Source organism: Semicossyphus pulcher, unplaced genomic scaffold (genome assembly GCF_022749685.1).
Source record: "Semicossyphus pulcher isolate SPU_LCO1_2020_fin unplaced genomic scaffold, fSemPul1.0.p SCAF_13, whole genome shotgun sequence".
Lineage (NCBI taxonomy): Eukaryota > Metazoa > Chordata > Actinopteri > Labriformes > Labridae > Semicossyphus > Semicossyphus pulcher.
This window is the reverse complement of record NW_027211637.1, coordinates 12,613,468-12,631,694: the sequence shown is the minus strand read 5'-3', so window position 1 is coordinate 12,631,694 and position 18,227 is coordinate 12,613,468. Positions and strand designations below refer to the sequence as shown.

General features: G+C 41.3%; 1 pseudogene; it reads right to left on the bottom strand.

The window, feature by feature from the left end:
* Positions 1–9,733: 9,733 nt before the first annotated feature.
* Positions 9,734–16,649, bottom strand: LOC138589253 (complement C1q-like protein 2; annotated as a pseudogene).
* Positions 16,650–18,227: the final 1,578 nt, after the last annotated feature.

Sequence of the window (18,227 nt, the reverse complement as noted above, 5' to 3'; positions counted from 1 at the left end):
TGTAGATTGACGAAATTTTCCTTTTCAATGATGTGGAGTTGTCCAGAATCTCCTCCATCCTTGACAACCCCAGAGGCAGATGTCCTGCTCTTTTCAGAGTAGTAATCAAGTTCTGAATTTGTAAATATATATAAAATTCCTGTTTGGGAATTCCAAATTCTGATCTCAAATCTAAGAAAGATTTAAGGGAGCCTTCAGTAAACAGATGTTGAAACTGATGTATACCATATTCTTTCCACGCAGGTCTGGATTAGAGGATAGAGGAGCTAGCAAAGAGATTCCTGCAGAAGATCCACAAAATCTCTTTACGTCCTGCCAAGCCCTAAGAGTGTTATGAATTACATAGGTTTTTGATACTGAATGAAGGGCATTTATGTTATTAATAAATAGTAAACTGGTAGGAGAGCAAAGTTCTTCTTCAATATCTGTCCAGTGAGCAGTTCTTCGTTTTTGTACCCAACTAATCAGGCCTTTTGTCTAGGCGGCCCAGTAGTATAACTGAAGGTCCGGGAGTCCCAGTCCACCTTTCTCCCTAGACTTAGTTAAAGTTTTGAAAGCTATTCTAGGTGAGGAATTCTTCCAAATAAAAGAGCTCATTAGTTTGTTTATGGATTTAAAAAATGCTTTGTCTAAATAGCAAGGAAGTGACTGGAACAAGTAACCAAAACGGGGCAGTATATTCATTTCAATTACATTAATCCGGCCGAGGAAGGAAATGGGAAGTCAATTCCAATGTTCCAGCTCTTCTTTGATCTTTTTGAGTAATGGGTAGTAGGTTATGTGAGACAGGTCTTCAAGTTTGGGAGACACGTTCACCCCCAGATACTTGAATCCACTCTGTGCCCAAGTAAAGGGTGAGATGGTCTTGAGTTCACTAGAGATTGATGGGTTCAATAAAAAGGCATTAGATTTCGTTAAGTTAATTTTGTAGCCTGATATCCTTCCAAATTTGTCGATGAGATCTAGGACTGCAGGAATTGACCTCTCTGGGCTAGTTAGGTACAAGATAATATCGTCGGCATACAATGAAATTCTATTTTCAGTTTTCTCAATTTCAATTCCAAAAATTTCTTTACTAGTCCTTATGGCCTCTGCGAAGGGTTCAATTGCCAAATTAAATAGGAAAGTGGATAATGGACACCCCTGTCAACATCCTCTATATAAACTAAATTTTCCTGTGAGAGTGCCATTTATACATATTTGAGCTTGTGGGTTGCTATACATAGACTTGATCCATCCAATACATTTATCGCCAAAATTAAATTTCTTTGAGACAGAAAATAAATATGACCACTCAACCCTATCAAACGCTTTTTCTGCGCCAAGCGATAATATTAACTCTGGTCGATTATATAGGGTCGAGTGATCAATTATGTTTAATAGTCTCCGAATATTATCAGAGGCATATCGCGCCTTTACAAAACCAGACTGGTCGGGGTTAATGAGCTGGGGCAACAAGTCTTCTAATCTATGTGCAATTAACTTTGAAATTATCTTAAAATCATCAACTGGGAGTAGCGAAATTGGACGGAATGAGGTACATTCTGTGATATCTTTGTCCTGTTTGTGTATCAATGTAATTGCAGCTGTCTTCATTGATTCTGGGAGGGTTCCACTGTCAAAAAAATCTGTGAGCATGGGCATAAAAAGAGGCTTAATTTGAGGCCAGAAGGCCTTATAAAATTCTGCAGGATACCCGTCCAAGCCGGGAGTTTTTCCGGAGGGCAGTGACATAATTGCTCGCAGCACCTCCTCCGCGGTAAATGGAGAGTTCAACTGCTCCTTATCTTCTTCAGAGATTGAGGGCAAAGATATCTTTTCTAAAAACGTGTGGATATCTGGTTCAGATGGGTTTTCTGATGCATACAGCTGTGTATAAAAATCGAGGAATGAAGACTTCATTGATTGTGTGTCATATTTCAATTGGCCTGTAGTATCACGTATGCATTTTATTGTACGATCGGCCCTTTCTTTTTTAAGCTGATAGGCTAAGAGACTGCTCGGCTTATTACAATACTCGTGGTATTGTTGTCTAGTAAAAAACAGAAGTTTTTTGATATGTTCAGTTTGAATATGATTAAGATTAGTTCTAACAGCTTTTAGCCTCCTCATATTTTCCTCTGTAGGTGATTGTTTATGAGATTGTTCCAAATCAATGAGCTCCTTTTTAAGTTGTTCGGTTTGTTTGGTAACTGCCTTTTTTCTTGCAGATGTGTATGAGATGAGATGACCTCTAATCACAGCTTTAGCTGCATCCCACATCACTGCAGGAGTAACAGGGGAAGCTGCAATGTCCTGTCTATATTGTTCCAACCATTGTCTTATGTTGTTGCAAGCTTCATTGTTTGTTAGAAGTGATGAATTAAATCTCCAATACTTAGTTTGGTGTGTTTGTTGAGGAAGGGATAATTGAAGGTAAACTGGTGAATGGTCTGATATAAGAATAGGTCCTATACTGCAAGAAATTATAGAGGAGAGATGGTCCTGAGGTAGGAGGAAAAAGTCCAACCGAGAGTATGTTTTGTGTCTAGCTGAATAAAAAGTATAGTCCTTTACTGTAGGGTTAAATTCTCTCCAAATATCAACGAGGCCTGCATCATTAGAGGCCATCTTTAGAGCCTGTGATGCATTAGGATTGGATATTATGGGTGAGGTTCTATCCAAATTACTGTCCATTCAACAGTTGAAGTCCCCAGCAATTATTCCGAAATCCGTATTATATTGGCTAAATAAGGTGACCATATCTATCATAAATTTAGGGCAGTCCTCGTTTGGTGCATAAATATTAAGCAGTGTGAGTTCTTGGCCATAAAGCATCCCACGAATTAGTACGTATCTACCCTCGCAGTCATTGTGTTGTTCTTTAAATATAAAAGGAAGATTTTTATGGATGAGGTATGTGTGTTGTATTTCTGATATTTGACCATAGGTAGACAAGAAGAGAAGTGAAAAAAAGAAAAAAAAGAAAAACAAAGCAAAATAAAAAGTAGAAAACGAGGGACCTTCCCCCCTCCCCCCGCCCAAGAAACCAACAGCCTAGTCCCCAAATGACAAGGCAGCCCCATAGTGGTAAGTAAGGCCCTTAACTTGTGTGGCAGATGGTTGGCACCCATCAACAACGCGCAATGTATTTGACAAAATATATCTGATTGTATTAAAGAAGAACAAAAAAAGGATTGATAGGGATGACTAAACTGAGCACTAATATGACAGATGTGGATAAATATGGGTTTAAACATCATTATTGGTGAACAAATATATAATTCCACAGCATAGCGCATATAGAATGTGGGCTTTAAAATTAGTAGAAAGATAAATAAAAATACTTAAGAGATAATTTCTCCTTATCAGTGTCCAGACAAACTGATGTATAGGATAGAAAACCAAATTTCTCAGTTCGTATTGTTTAAAACACAACCGAGACCAGATTGTCGTCAAACAAATATCAGTCAAGGAGTCTGCTTGTAAATTACTCCCTTACCATTTATGCCTTGAGACCCGCGGTTCAAAAGCCGGTCTAATTGCCCACTCTGCTGGTCTGAACATTTAAAATAATTTAAAAAAAATAGCAGTCAAATAATAAGCATCCCTCCATTTACATCAGTTCAATAATAATGTCCAATATGCCCTTAGCCTGCCAATTATCTATATTGTTCGCTGTTGCAGAGCAAATCAAATGGTAATTTATCCTGGTAGAGTTTGGGATGGTAAGCTCGTGTTTATATATATGAAAACTCACCCCCTCTTGTATAAAGCAATCAGTTCAAACTTGGCCATGTGTGATTTATCCGGCGTTAATATTCCGGTGGAATTCCTCAGCCTCTTGTGGCGAAGAAAACAGGTGAATCTTTCCGTTATGTAGCACTCTCAGCTTGCATGGATGGAGATGAAACCCTCGGAAAGTACCCATGTCGAGGAACAGCTTCTTAACGTCGTTGAACTCACGTCTCTGCCGGATAGTTTCAGCTGAAAGATCCTGGGCAAATGAGAGTTTGGATCCATCGTGTAGGATGTCCCGTTGTCTTGTGGAACGGAGGACGAGCTCTTTATCTTGGAACTTGAGAAAACGGATGAGGACAGCTCGGTTCCGATTGGGGTTTGCTGTTGCCAGTGTACGATGGACTCTTTCCAGTGTGAGGAACTTGTCGGGACTCAGATCCAGCCACTGTGGCAGCATGTCGTGCATGAAGTCCAGAAGGGGACGTCTGCCCTCAGCCCCCTCCTTGAGACCGAACAGCCGAATATTCTTCCTCCTCCCGCGGTTCTCCAGGTCCTTGGTTTTCGCTTCCAGGTATGCAATCCGCTTTGTAGCCGAGGCTAATGCCGACTCTGTTTTGTCCAGCTGCTCCTCTGTTGTGGCTATACGGGACTCGGCTTCCTCAATACGTTTTTCGTTGGCTGTTACGTCTCTTTTTATGACGACCAAATTGTTCTCTAGTGCCGTGATAGAGTTCGCCATTTCGCCCAGACGATTGTCTATTCCGTCGAGCTTCGAGCTGAACTCGGAGCAGAGTGCTTTTAGCTCAGTAAGCACATCGGCTATGTTAGCCATGTCGTTACCTTCAGTTGTCTCAACAGACGGTGCTGTTTTCGTGTTTTGTGAGCTTGTCTTGCGTGTTTTAGTAAAAATGTCACATTCCTTGACTGACAGAGGTTTTGACATAGTCAAGTCTGATTTGTAGATCGACTTTGCAGAAGTTTGGGGTAGTTTATGAGGTCGTTATATGCGCGAAGTTGTGGGAGCCAACAGACTATGCAGCCATCTTCGTCAGGGTCACGTGATCCCCCTCCTTGATCACAATTTTGAACTTAAAAGTATCTGACTGAATGCATCATTTCACAACAAGTACTCTCTCCACTGGTAGCAAATCCTGGTCCAAGTTCAATCTTTTCAGGTCCTTAGCTCTGTGACTCTCAGGTATTGCAGCCAGAACATCAACATCATCAGGCCACCGATACCAGACAATCATCAACATTGAAGCAATGTAAAACAGTATCAACAGTTTCTTGGCTGAACTGTTCTTTATTATCTTCTGCGCATTGCCTGAGGGCAAAATTGGCGCAGCTGGGAGACGACATCGCCCCAAAGAGATGCACCAACATCCTGTAGTCAGTGGGATCTTGATTAAGATCCCTGTCGGGCCACCAGAGAAATCTCAACAAATCAGTGTCTTCAGGCGACACCCTCACCTGGTGAAACATTGATTCCACATCCGCCATTATCACCACTGATTCCTTCCTGAATCTTGTCAACACTCCTATCAGAGAGCTTGTCAAATCCGGTCCCTGTAAGTGCTGAGCATTAAGCGATGTCCCTTGAAAACTTGCTCCACAGTCAAAGACGACTCTGATCTTCTTTTTGGTAGGGTGATAAACACCATGGTGCGGGATGTACCAGAGCTTGCCATCACTACATTCCAGTTCACCTGTAGGCACTCTCTCAGCATAACCTTTGGCAACAAGATCATTCATGAAGGCAGTATACTCTGTGTGATAAGATGCATCCTTCTGAAGCCTCCTCTTCAGGTGCAAAGCACGCTGCTCAACAATTCTCTTCTTGTTCGGCATGCAAACCTCCTTTTTCCTCAAGGGTAAGTTGATCTGGTAATGACCATTAACTTGCTTTACTGAGTTGGTGACCAGCTCCATAAACTTGTGGTCTTCACTTGACATTCCAGGTTGATCCTCCACACTGCACTCAGGGAAATCTGTACTGAACTGATGCCGCCAAAGTTCATCCAAATGCACCACAGACACTCTGCTCACTTCTGGCAGCTCACAATACATTTCATTTCCACTTCCTCCTTTAAGTGGTCCATTTACAGTCCAGCCCAGCATTGTCCTGATTGCATAGGGTCCATCATTGACGCTGAGGATGATTTGCGGTGGTTCCAGGGCCTTAGGAACATTTGTCCCTATCAATAATCCAATCCCTGCATCAATTTCAGGCAAATTTACATGTTTTAAATGAGGCCATCCTTGAAGATCCCTTTGGTTTGGGATGTTTCCCCTGTTGACTGGCATACTCTCCTGTGTGTATGTTTCAGGCAGATCACAGATGTCATCATACTTTAAACCAGCCACCTCTAGTCCTGACACAATATGGCCGTAAGAGAATATTTGCCTTCTTTCCTGTGAGGCCAAGCTCATGCATCAGTTCTTCTCTACAGAACACTGCTGTACTTCCTTGGTCCAAGAAGGCATAGGTGGTAACAATCTTGCTGCCCTTCTTTGACTTTACTTGCACAGGAACTATTGGAAGTTTACAGTCCTGATCACCAGACCCTGTAAGACCACTAGACACCAGTGTGCGGCCTACTGACACCTCTGATTTCCTCCCTGCTGGAACAGAGTCATTCGCCTTTTCTTTTTGAGTGATGTGAAGCACAGTTGGATGTTTGAGACCACATTTTTCACAGGAAAGCCGTTTTCTGCAGTCTTTGCTGATGTGTCCAATACACAGACAGCTGAAACAGACACCTTTTTCCCTCAAGAAGCCTATCTTCTCTTTGTGGGCTCCTTTCTCCAACTGGGGACACAAATCCAATGTGTGTCCTCCTCCACAGCACAGACATGTCCTCCTTGCCATGTTCCTTTCCTTTGATTTCATTTGTTTTATTTTCCACAGGGGTTACGGTGGTTGCAAAGCTGGTTCCTGTGATTCCAGAACGAGGCAGTGATTTAAGATTGTTTACACCTTTATTTATTGTCACTGAGGGTCCGTCCTGTATGTTTCCAAACACTGGGTCAGTTAAGATTTTAACTTGTCTTTCAATGAAATTAGTGATGTCAATGAATGTAGCTCTTTTCCCATGCCTCTCCTGCAGCTCACAGGCAACCATCCTCCACTTGTCTTTGTATTTGTAAGGCAACTTCCTTATAATGGTGAGCATATTTGCAGGCATGTCTAGCTCATACAAATATTGCACCTCTTCCATGGCATTGGAACAGCCGCTGAGGAAGAGGCTGTAGTCTTGAAGAGCTTTTACATCTTCTGTTTTGACAGGAGGCCACGAAAGCGCTCTTTCCATATATGCAGCTGCAATTTTTTGGTCATTTCCAAACGCCGTTCTCAAAAGCTTTAAAAATGTATGATATTTCAATGGATCACCATCAAAGGTTGGAATCTCTCTTTGGTAAGGATGAGAGGCATTGCTGTTGTATCAAGAGCGATGTTATTTCATTTAGCTTCTCATTATGTTATTTCAACATCTTTTGATCCTCATTTTTTGATCCAAAATTTACATTCAAGACATCTCCATGTTGATCTTGTGTATTCTCTTGAGTGTTGTAATTTACCGACTGTTGCTGGGATTCCTGAAGTGACACAGGCGCAGAATGAATGAACTGAGGTGCACCATCCTCCTTAGGCCTTGTTCCTGAATCCAAGCGGCCATATTTATTTTCCCTTTGTTTCTCTGAGACTTGTGGAATGAATGAGTTAGCATGAGCATTGAGAGCTTGTGGTTTTAGTAGTCCTTTTTCCAAATACGAATTCATCCCATCTGAATGCCTGGTTATGGATGTTTTTCCACTTAGGATGCTCCGAGCTCGCAAAACATCTAATTTTGCTGTGTGCGCTGCAATATCCTCAGCCATGTTAAGCTGCTCCTTCTTTCTCCTTAGCCGTTCCTCCTCTTCTTCCAGTTCATGTTTGGCCTTTAATAATTTTTGTCTGGCCATTAAAGCTGCCAAGTCGGCCTCTTTTATGAGACGTGCAGAGGAAGTAGTTGAAACAGCAGATTTTCCTCCAAAAGGTGTTTGTGATTTAGATGCTTTGCTTCCCACATTTGACACACTGTCGCTTGGTTTTACATCATCTTGCATTTCATTTGTCACATTTATGGACATATTTTGCATTGGTAATTCAGGTTCATCCACAATGGGAAGTTCAGGTGCTCCTTCATTAGCTGCAGAAAAATCAGATTGACCAAGGGTGCTATTTTGCAATTCCTCAGATTCACTCAGAACATTGTTTAACATCCCCTTTAAATATGTTGCTGTATTTAACAATGCTGGCAAACCATTCATTTTGTTTATTTTGTTCATCCACTGGGAGTAAAGGAATCAATGTGTTATGTGACAATTCGGCATTTTCACACAGTTTAATCAAACTTTTCAAATGAGGTCGCACATGTGAGGCATTTTCTTTTCCTTTCATCAGTGCTTTCATTTCTGGTATGAGCCCTCTAATTTTATTCACAGTGATTTTTCGTTCCTGACTCTTTTTTCACACTCCATTTCAACATTTGAAACACCAGCATTTATTTTACTCATTGTCCTCCTGTAATTTCCTTTTCATTCATTTCAATACATTATGCATTTGAAACAGATCCACGGAGCAGGCGGCGATACATTTGACACGCATCACATTCCCACATCAACAGAGCAGCGGACATTTCCAAGAGGCAAAGCGGAGATTCACAATATGACGGCATGGAGTTTGATTAAAACATCATTATTGTTCCCAATGAACAAACAGCGATGAATATGCAAGCTGCATTCCTTGCTTTAATATTAAACGTAAAAACGCACATCAACGGTGTGGCTTACCTGGCTGTAGTTCGCTTTGTCTTCGTCTCCCAAAGCTATAATTAACAGCCAGCGCCTACCTTCACGATTAATCTCTGATGTTTGCTGACTTTCCCTCCGCTTCCACAAGATCCTTGCTCCGCCACGCTGTATGATGATGTTTCTTCTTATGCCGTTTTTTTGTTGACAAAATGTAGCGACTGAAACAAACTTTAAAGTCGCTTAGAGGCTGAGGTTGAGCCTGGATGATCTGTGACGCGATAACAAAAGATTCGCTGAGATCCAAAAGTACGTTTGAAAAAGATTTATTAATGAAAAGAATCAAGTCATTATAACGTGCACAAACTATACTTAAAGTAATAACAGCGATCAAAAGAAATGCGATCAACAAAAAGGACAGCGACCCAACTCGCCCTCTTTCCCCCCCACACAGGTGAAAAGATGAATTAATTAACTATGATTATCACCGCCCATATCCAAAGTGACCCAAATCTCCATAATCCTTGTGATAACTAAAGAATAATAAATAACAAAATCCCGAACACAAATGAACAAGAATACCAAAATATACCATCAAAACTTAATATAATAAAAATGTACTTATTTCAGAATTAACTCATTTATGGCTCCTACAGTTTGTTTGATTTTAGGTTTAACTGTTGTTAAACCTTTTGGCAAATGTTAAAGAAAAGTGCAAAGAGAGCTTAGTTACACAATGACATGTTCCTGCTTTTATTCAAATTGAAGACAACACAATAATAATATATTACATTAAATATGCACACAGTATTGTTACTGTGATGCTTTGTCCTCCATTCTTCATATACTGGATGAATTATAAAAAGGACTCTTTAATTTGCAGGTACTAAACCTGTTCTCTGTTATGTCAAGGTAGTGTGATAGTAACATTTCTACAAGTATCTCTTCAATTTCTGCACTTCATCAATCAAATGTTAAACAAAATTTCCTCACTGTCTAAATTTGTGGAATCTGATACAAATCCAGAGAGAGACGTAGATAAAGAAAAAATACAAACCATTTCTTATTAAAAACATGTTTTTGTTCACTTTGTTGTCCACTTTTTGTCGAGCAGTTTTTATTTAAAGAAAAATTACATACTTTTATCAACGAGTACTGACACACTGCCGCAGTGTGGGCACGGTTATTAGGCAGATGAAAAAGATGAGGGACCGTTTCTGTCTTACATGGTGAAAAGCAGATGACCACTGAAGGTGCTATGGTGATTTTGATTGTCATATATCCTTGTGTTAACCCACTGACGCAAAAACACAACATCTCCAACCTCTAGAAGCAGTGTGGCGCCATTAGCAGAGCTTCCATAGTGGGATGGCTGATGTTCCCATGCCATAAAAATGTGCTGTCCATTCTTCACCAACATAGCACCTGAAGCATGTGAAGGATGTCCACCTGCACCTATGTAGAACTCAAAGTGGTAGGCTCCTCTCACTGGTGCAATGAAAAAACCTGTGGGACATTTTTTGTGAGTGAATTTCAAAGGAGAATTGTCTTTTGCAACACCTGTCAACAAGGATGAACTTCACACAGCCCAAAAGTCTAATTGATTATTCTATTTATAAATTGAAGTACCTGTGTTTGGGTTGTAGGCATTTCCAATGTTTGTCACGACATATCTGAAGACCAGAGGAGTGTGTGTGTGTTAAACGGTCCTACAGTCCCTCCGCCTGAAGCCAAAAGAGAGGCTGAGAAAGCCACCTGTTTGCCTGAGAGGGAGAGCAATGTGGCCAACATTTTCTGTATTTTTGTGCCATCCAATATTTAAGATGCATTTTTGTAATATGCACATTTCAAGAATGTATCGAATCAAACATTTAATTTATAGTTTACATTTGAGTTTTACCTTCTCCATCTCTCTTCAGAGCCTCCACCTGGTTTTCTGTGACATTTGTCCTGCCTTTCATGCTGATCAGCTCTGCTGTTTGTGCTGGGAAAAAAAGTGTCATCAAAACATATTTGATGGATATTTTATGGATACAAATAAGTTAGACAGGGTTTATTGTCCTTGCATCATTTAAGTTTGTGGTACAATATTATGAGACACTGTCATTAGACATTATTTGAGCCCCAATGTTCTCCACAAAATACCTTGGAGTAGTTGCTTTAGCTTGTCCAGCTCAGTCTTCTGTAAATCCAGTTCTCTCAGTTTAGCGGCTTGTGCTATAAAAGAGAAATAAATGCCCCCATGTTAGTTTTTATTTTACCCCACGATCAACTACCTCGGAAATTGTTCCACTACAACTGAGATACAGGAGATACTTTTTAATTCAACAAACAACACAAAACCCACTGTGGATTGTTAAGTTACTCTTTAAGCCTTGTTAGCTGCATGACTCTAGGTGTAGCATGACTCTACTGTACGCTCATCTCTCTGAGCAAAGCATGGAGGTCTTGTGCACACGTCTGCTGGTGGTTGGACGCATTTGTTGGTTCTCTTCTCTGGGGCTCAGTTTGCTCTCCAAGTGGAATAATTTCATTGTCAGACTCTTTTTGCAGCTGAACCGCAGAGGGAGAGCAGATCAGCAGCAACAGTAGGAAACTCGTTGTCATCTTCATTCTCAAAGTGGCAGTCTATCAGTCTATGCAGTTCTTCTCTGTAGTTTCTCTGTTAATCCCAGCCTTAAATAGTGTCTTATGCTGATCAATCATTTCCAGAAATTATTACCAGAGACACGTGAAGAAATAAGTTTGATAACATTCATAACTTTGTCACACATTATCAGGAAACCAACACTGAAAAAACAGACACACTAACTAACTGCCCATGATGACCCCTGTCTACTGCTGAAAGTGCCAACAATAGGCATGTGAGCATCAGACACCTCGACCACGGAGCAATAGAAGAAGGCGGTCTGATAAATCACGTTTTCTGTTACATCAAGTGGAAGGCTGGGTGCATGTGCGTCGCTTACCAGGGGAATACATGGCACCAGGATGCACTTTGGGAAGAAGGCAAGCCTGCGGATGCAGTGTGATGCTTTTGGCAATGTTCTGCTGGGAAAGCTTGGGTCCTGCCATTCATATGGATGTTACTTATGGGTGGCTGTAGCTCAGTGGCAGAGTTTGTCCTCTTTCAGTTGGAAGGTCGGCGGTTTGATTCCCCAGCTCAGTCTACATGTCGAAGTGTTCTTGGGCAAGACACTGAACCCCAAATTGCTCCCAGTGGCATAGCCAACGGGTATGAATGTGTTAACTGATTGACACATTTTGATAACACACGTTAATGCAAGTCGGATATAGTGACCTTTGTCTGGTTGTAAAAAGGATGAGATAAGCCCTAAAACAAGCAAACACTTACAGGAACACAAGTTAGATTACTAATAAACATGTTTTCTATTTGCTTCTTCAATAAAACCAGCACAGTCATTATAGAAATGATAAGGAAGCAGTGTATGTGATCTTCACCACAGTCTCATAGCTTCTCTTAACTGACACGGGCAAGAGTCCTTAACCATAATACCTTCATTAAACTGTCTAGCTTTGAACAAGGGCAACTCCTTGTGAGGAAAGAAAAGGAATCGAGATATTTCAAAGTATTTGTTATGAAGAAAAACATTTGAATATTTCCTTAGCTTTCTCATTAAACACTGATTCAGCTGGATTTCTAAAAACTTGAGTTAAGTATTTCAGGACTGTCTGTGACTACATGCGTTTTGGGGCAGATTTGAATTCACATTGGCCATGGATGTTTAGATATTATATTTGGAAAATATTTTTACTTTATTCCTTCATAAAACACTTTCATATGCATGCTTTTGTGTAAAACTTTACCTATGCAGCTGCCGCGGGAATTTAAAATGACTAACGGTTTTTTTAACTTTTTACGTCAACCATTAACTTTGCCATTTCGATGTAACAACACCATCAAAAACGGCCACATGAACATACATGAGTCAGTCTGGGGGTTAAAAGTGAGTTCCCAATCCTTTCTTACTTCATTCTTGACCCTTTACTTTTAATTTCTTTCCCAAAAATACGTCTGTGAAATATTACTGTGTATTTCTTGTGCTCAAAATTCATTTTGATAACTTCACAATTTTAATGCAAATAAAAATTTAATTGTAGCTAAAAACGGTGAAAAGTTCCATTTCAGTGACATTACACGGAAATGATACAAGCCGTGAAAAAAGGCTTATGGGAATCTTTAGCTAAACTTTCGCCTTCCAATGGAGAACAAGTGAACAACCTACAAGCACGAGTATTAAGTCAAATTAGACTTAATGAGACACTTTAATTAGACATTATCTGAGCCCTGATGTTCTCCCCAAAATACCTTGAAGTAGTTGCTTTAGCTTGTCCAGCTCAGTCTTCTGTAAGTCCAGCTCAGTCATTTTATTTTACTACACGATCAACTACCTTGGAAATTGTTCCACTATAGCTGAGATACAGGAAATACTCTTTAATTTAACAAATAACACAAAACCCACTGTGGATTGTTGATAGGAGCCCAGATGTACCACAAACTCAACTAGATAAGTTATGATGAAAACAATTCAACACATAAATGCAGCACAATTTGATTATTGACGAGCAGTAACACAAAGTTACACACACATTGTGTTGCCTCAGCCTCATTTTTCCTGGACTGACATGAACAAGTCTCCTAAAAGCAAAGACAAGTGTTAAATCGTAAAGTCCCAGTTTGACTGAATGTAGTTTCTCAGCTGAACCTGCATCACAGTTACTGTGCTGAAGAACATTATCATGATTTAACATCAAAGTATGTGCATGACTCACAGATTTACCGTGAGTCTACTGTAAGCCACAGAATGGAACATGGTAAGTAGCCTAGACCTTTGTTCAATATAATTCACTTGTCTCTCTCCTTTGACACACTCAAAGTATCCACTATACTTTACAGGACACTTTGACGGCTTTCTGCTGGGTGACAGGGGGTACCCATGCCGGCCAACGTTGCTGACCCCTTACCCTGACCCTGAGCCAGGCCCCCAGCAATGCTTCAGTGTGGCCCACTGCAGGACCAGAGCTCGGGTGGAGATGACCATAGGCCTGTTGAAAGCCCGTTTCCAGTGCCTACATCACCTCAGGGTAACCCCTGAGAGGGCCTGCAACATTATTGTGGCATGTGTTGTTCTCCATAATATTGCCACAATTAGAGGAGAGCAACACCCAGCCCTACAAATAGAGGCTGATGAAGACCCCATCCCTGCAGCTGACATGCAGGATGGAAGGGCAGTCAGAGATGTCATCTGCCACAATCATTTCGCTGTCAGAAACACAACATCTCCAACCTCTAGAAGCAGTGTGGCGCCATTAGCAGAGCTTCCATAGTGGGATGGCTGATGTTCCCACGCAATAAAAATGTGCTGTGCATTCTTCACAAACACAACGTGTGAATCACGCCCACCTGCATTTATGTAGAACTCAAAGTGGTAGGCTCCTCTCACTGGGGCAATGAAAAAACCTGTGGGACATTTTTTGTCAACAATTGTCTATTGCAACACCTGTCAACCAGGATGAACTTCACACAGCCCAGAAGTCTAATTGGTTACTCTATTTATAAATTGAAGTACCTATGTTTGGGTTGTAGGCAATGTTTGTCACAGCATATGTGAAGACCAGAGGAGTGTGTATGTGTTAAACGGTCAGCTAAACAGGTGCAACTGTCATCCTCACTACAATATAAAGAGTGCAAACACTGGACAACATGGTGTAAAATACAAGTCGAGGAAGTCATAAACAAACATCCTCACTACCTGTTCAAACTTTAATATCATTGTCATTTAGAATGACCTCCTTCTGATAGTTTATTGGCTGATAGGAGCCCAGACGTATCACAAACTCAACTAGATAAGTTATGATGAAAACAATTCAACACATAAATGCAGTACAATATGACTATTGAAGAGCAACAACACAAAGTTACACACACAGTGTGTTGCCTCAGCCTCATTTTTCCTGGACTGACATGAACAAGTCTCCTAAAAGCAAAGACAAGTGTTAAATCATAGAGTCACAGTTTGACTGAATGTAGTTTCTCAGTTGAACCTGCATCTCAGTAACTGTGCTGAAGAACATTATCGTGATTTAACATCAAAGAAAAAGTGTGAGTCGGATGTTATTGTGTCTATAATCTCATTAATCCGATCCACTTAGTCAGTATAAATCACTGTATGTTTCTCATTGTGTAAAAACTAAAATGAAACAAAAAAACTGAAGTGTTTGTGTAATGACTGAAACAAACTTTAAAGTCGCTTAGAGGCCGAGGTTGAGCCTGGATGATCTGAGACGCGCTTACAAAAGATTCGCTGAGATCCAAAAGTACGTTTGAAAGATTTATTAATGAAAAGAATCAAGTCATTATAACGTGCACAAACTATACTTAAAGTAATAACAGCGATCAAAAGAAATGCGATCAACAAAAAATACAGCGACCCAACTCGCCCTCTTTCCCCCCCACACAGGTGAAAAGGTGAATTTATTAACTATGATTATCACCGCCCATATCCATTGTGACCCAAATCTCCATAATCCTTGCGATAACTTAAGAATAATAAACAACAAAATCCCGAACACAAATGAATAAGAATACCAAAATATACCATCAAAACTTAATATAATAAAAATGTACTTATTTCAGAATTAACTCATTTATGGCTCCTACATAACCAGCCCCTAATTATTAAGTTATTACACATAATGATTACTTACATTATTCAAATATGACAGGAGACATAAAACAATCAAAACATAATATTCAAAGTCCATACATTCCACAACTGCATTGTCTTCTTTCTTCCTGAGTCAAAGTCAGTAAGGCCATAGGGTACCACTACCCTGGCTTAGTCAGAATGCCTGTCAGTCAAAAGCAAAGCCAAGGGAGAGGTCAAAGTCTCACAATGTACAGCGGCCACTAATTATACATCTTCAGCCTCCTGTAGTAGACAGATCTTAGTTACTGGCCGATCTAGGCAGCTTCTCTTTGTTTTAATGCCGGCCTGGCCCACAAATCCTCTTTTGTCTGGAAATATTTGAAGGACTTTCCCCATGACCCAGGTGGCCTGGTGGCAAAGATGGTAAGGTTTTCAAAAGTAACAAGTTGTTTGGGGTCAGTGCCTCCAAGTCATTAGGATCTGTGGATGCTTTGGTAATTGGCCTGCTGTTGATGATGCCTTCCACTTCACAAAGAACTGTATGAAGGCCCTCTTCGTCAAGGTTTTGCACATTCAAAGTGGAGTTGAGAACTTTCCTGACTGATCTTATTAGCCTTTCCCAAAGTCCTCCATGATGCGAGCCGGTTGGAGGGTTAAAAGTCCACTTAATTCCCCTTTGAAGGAGTACATCGTTAATCTGGGACTGATTCCATTGCTCAATGGCTGTTTTCAACTCATGCTCTGCTAGTATGAAGTTCATCCCATTATCAGACCGCAGCTCCAGAACTTGACCACACTTGCAATAAAACATCTGAGTGCATTTATTAAGGAGTCTGTGTCTAGTGAAGGTGCGACTTCGATGTGGATTGCTCTCATGGCCAGGCAGGTAAAAATGACACCGTAGCTCTTTACGACGCTTCTTCGACTCTTCACTTCAAATGGTCCAAAATAGTCTACTCCGACTTGAGTAAATGGTGGTTCGTCTGGGGAAACCCTTTCAGAAGGTAAGTCTGCCATCTGCTGGGACCCTTGCTGAACATTCAATCTTCGACAGATGACACACTTGGATAGAACTCTCCTTATGGTTGTAGTGGCACCAGGGATCCAGTACCTCTCCCTTAGTTTGGACAACATGTGGTTACGGCCACCCAGTCCCATTTCCTGATGAATAAGCCGAAGAATTAGGTCTGAGATGTGGAAATCCTTAGCCAGAATTATGGGATGTTTAGCCTCGGCAGGCATAGAAGACCTGCTCAGCCGACCACCAACTCTCAGGACATCACCTTCAACCAGGGGGCAGAGTTTATAGATGTAGCTACAACCCTTCACACTTTTGCCTTTCTGCAACCTGGAGAGCTCCTCTGGAAACTGCTTCCTTTGGCAGACCTTGATGATTTCCAGTTCAGCTTTCTCCATCTCCTTTACTGATAGGCAACTTGGAATTGTCTCCTTCTTGAAGGCATCCATATCTTTCTTCAATGAACATTTTCTTTGTGTTACATCCAAGTTGGACTGTGCAAGAGTCATGCTTAACTTTCTCCTCTTCAGGCAACATGACAAGAGCCAGCTCTTAAACCTCAAGACCCAAGCAACAGACTTTCTCAGATCAGTCCAAGAGGAGAAATAATGGATCATGCGAGTCACAGCATCTGTCTTTCCTCCGGCCTGTACAGCATTCACTGCAACAGCTTTCTTGACCTCAGGGTCATCTGATGAGAGTTGATGAACATCCCCAGGATTGACAGGCCACTCATTCTCCGGTTAAAGGAGAAAGTGTGGACCTGACACCCATGTCAAGTTCTTGACAAATGCATCAACTTTCAAACCTCTAGAGGCCAAATCAGCTGGGTAGCTTGCAGAATTGACATACCTCCACTGTGGGGGTTGTGAAGCCTTGAGGATTTCTGAAACACTGTTGGCAATGAAGACTCTACACCTGGAAGTCTCATTCCTGATGTATTTAAGGACTGATTCACTGTCTGTCCAAAACACAGATTCTTGAAGATCCATGTGTAGCTCTTTCCTCCACATAACATCAATGTGACTTGCCATGGTGGCAGCGACAAGCTCCATTCGGGGAATGGTGACAGACTTCAAAGGAGCTACTCTTGCCTTTCCCATGACAAAAGCACTGTGGACTTGTGAGTGTGTATTACGTGACAACAGGTAAGTCACTACTCTGTAGCCATCGTCACTTGCGTCGCAGAAATGGTGCAACTGTGCCTTGGTTGGTTCTCCAAAGTCAAGGGGTTTCAGGCACCTCACGACACTCAAGTCCTCTAGGTGGTAGAGTTCCTGCAGCCAATTTATCCACTCCTTAGCAACTGATGCTGGAATTATGTCATCCCAGCTCAGTGCTCTCCTGCAAACAACAGACAACACAACCGGACTCAAGACTCCTAGAAAAAAGATTGAGCTTACTGTTGAGAGAATTCCTCTTCTGGTGAGTGGTCTGTCCTTGATCACAATTTTGAACTTAAAAGTATCGGACTGAATGCACCATTTCACACCAAGTACTCTCTCCACTGGTAGCAAATCCTGGTCCAAGTTCAATCTTTTCAGATCCTTAGCTCCGTGACTTTCAGGTATTGCAGCCAGAACATCACGTATACTGCTTATCCATTTTGTAAGCAGGAATCCTCCTTTAGCACAGACGGAGACAAGGCTGTGATAGAGAGAAACTGCTTCCTCCTCTGAGGCCAGCGATACCAGACAATCATCAACATAGAAGCAATGTAAAACTGTATCAACGGTTTCTTGGCTGAACTGTTCTTTATTATCTTCTGCGCATTGCCTGTGGGCAAAATTGGCACAGCTGGGAGACGACGTTGCCCCAAAGAGATGCACCAACATCCTGTAGTCAGTGGGGTCTTGATTAAGATCCCGTCGGGCCACCAGAGAAATTTCAACAAATCAGTGTCTTCAGGCGACACCCTCACCTGGTGAAACATTGATTCCACATTCGCCATTATCACCACTGATTCCTTCCTGAATCTTGGTGCGGGATGTACCAGAGCTTGCCATCACTATGTTCCAGTTCACCTG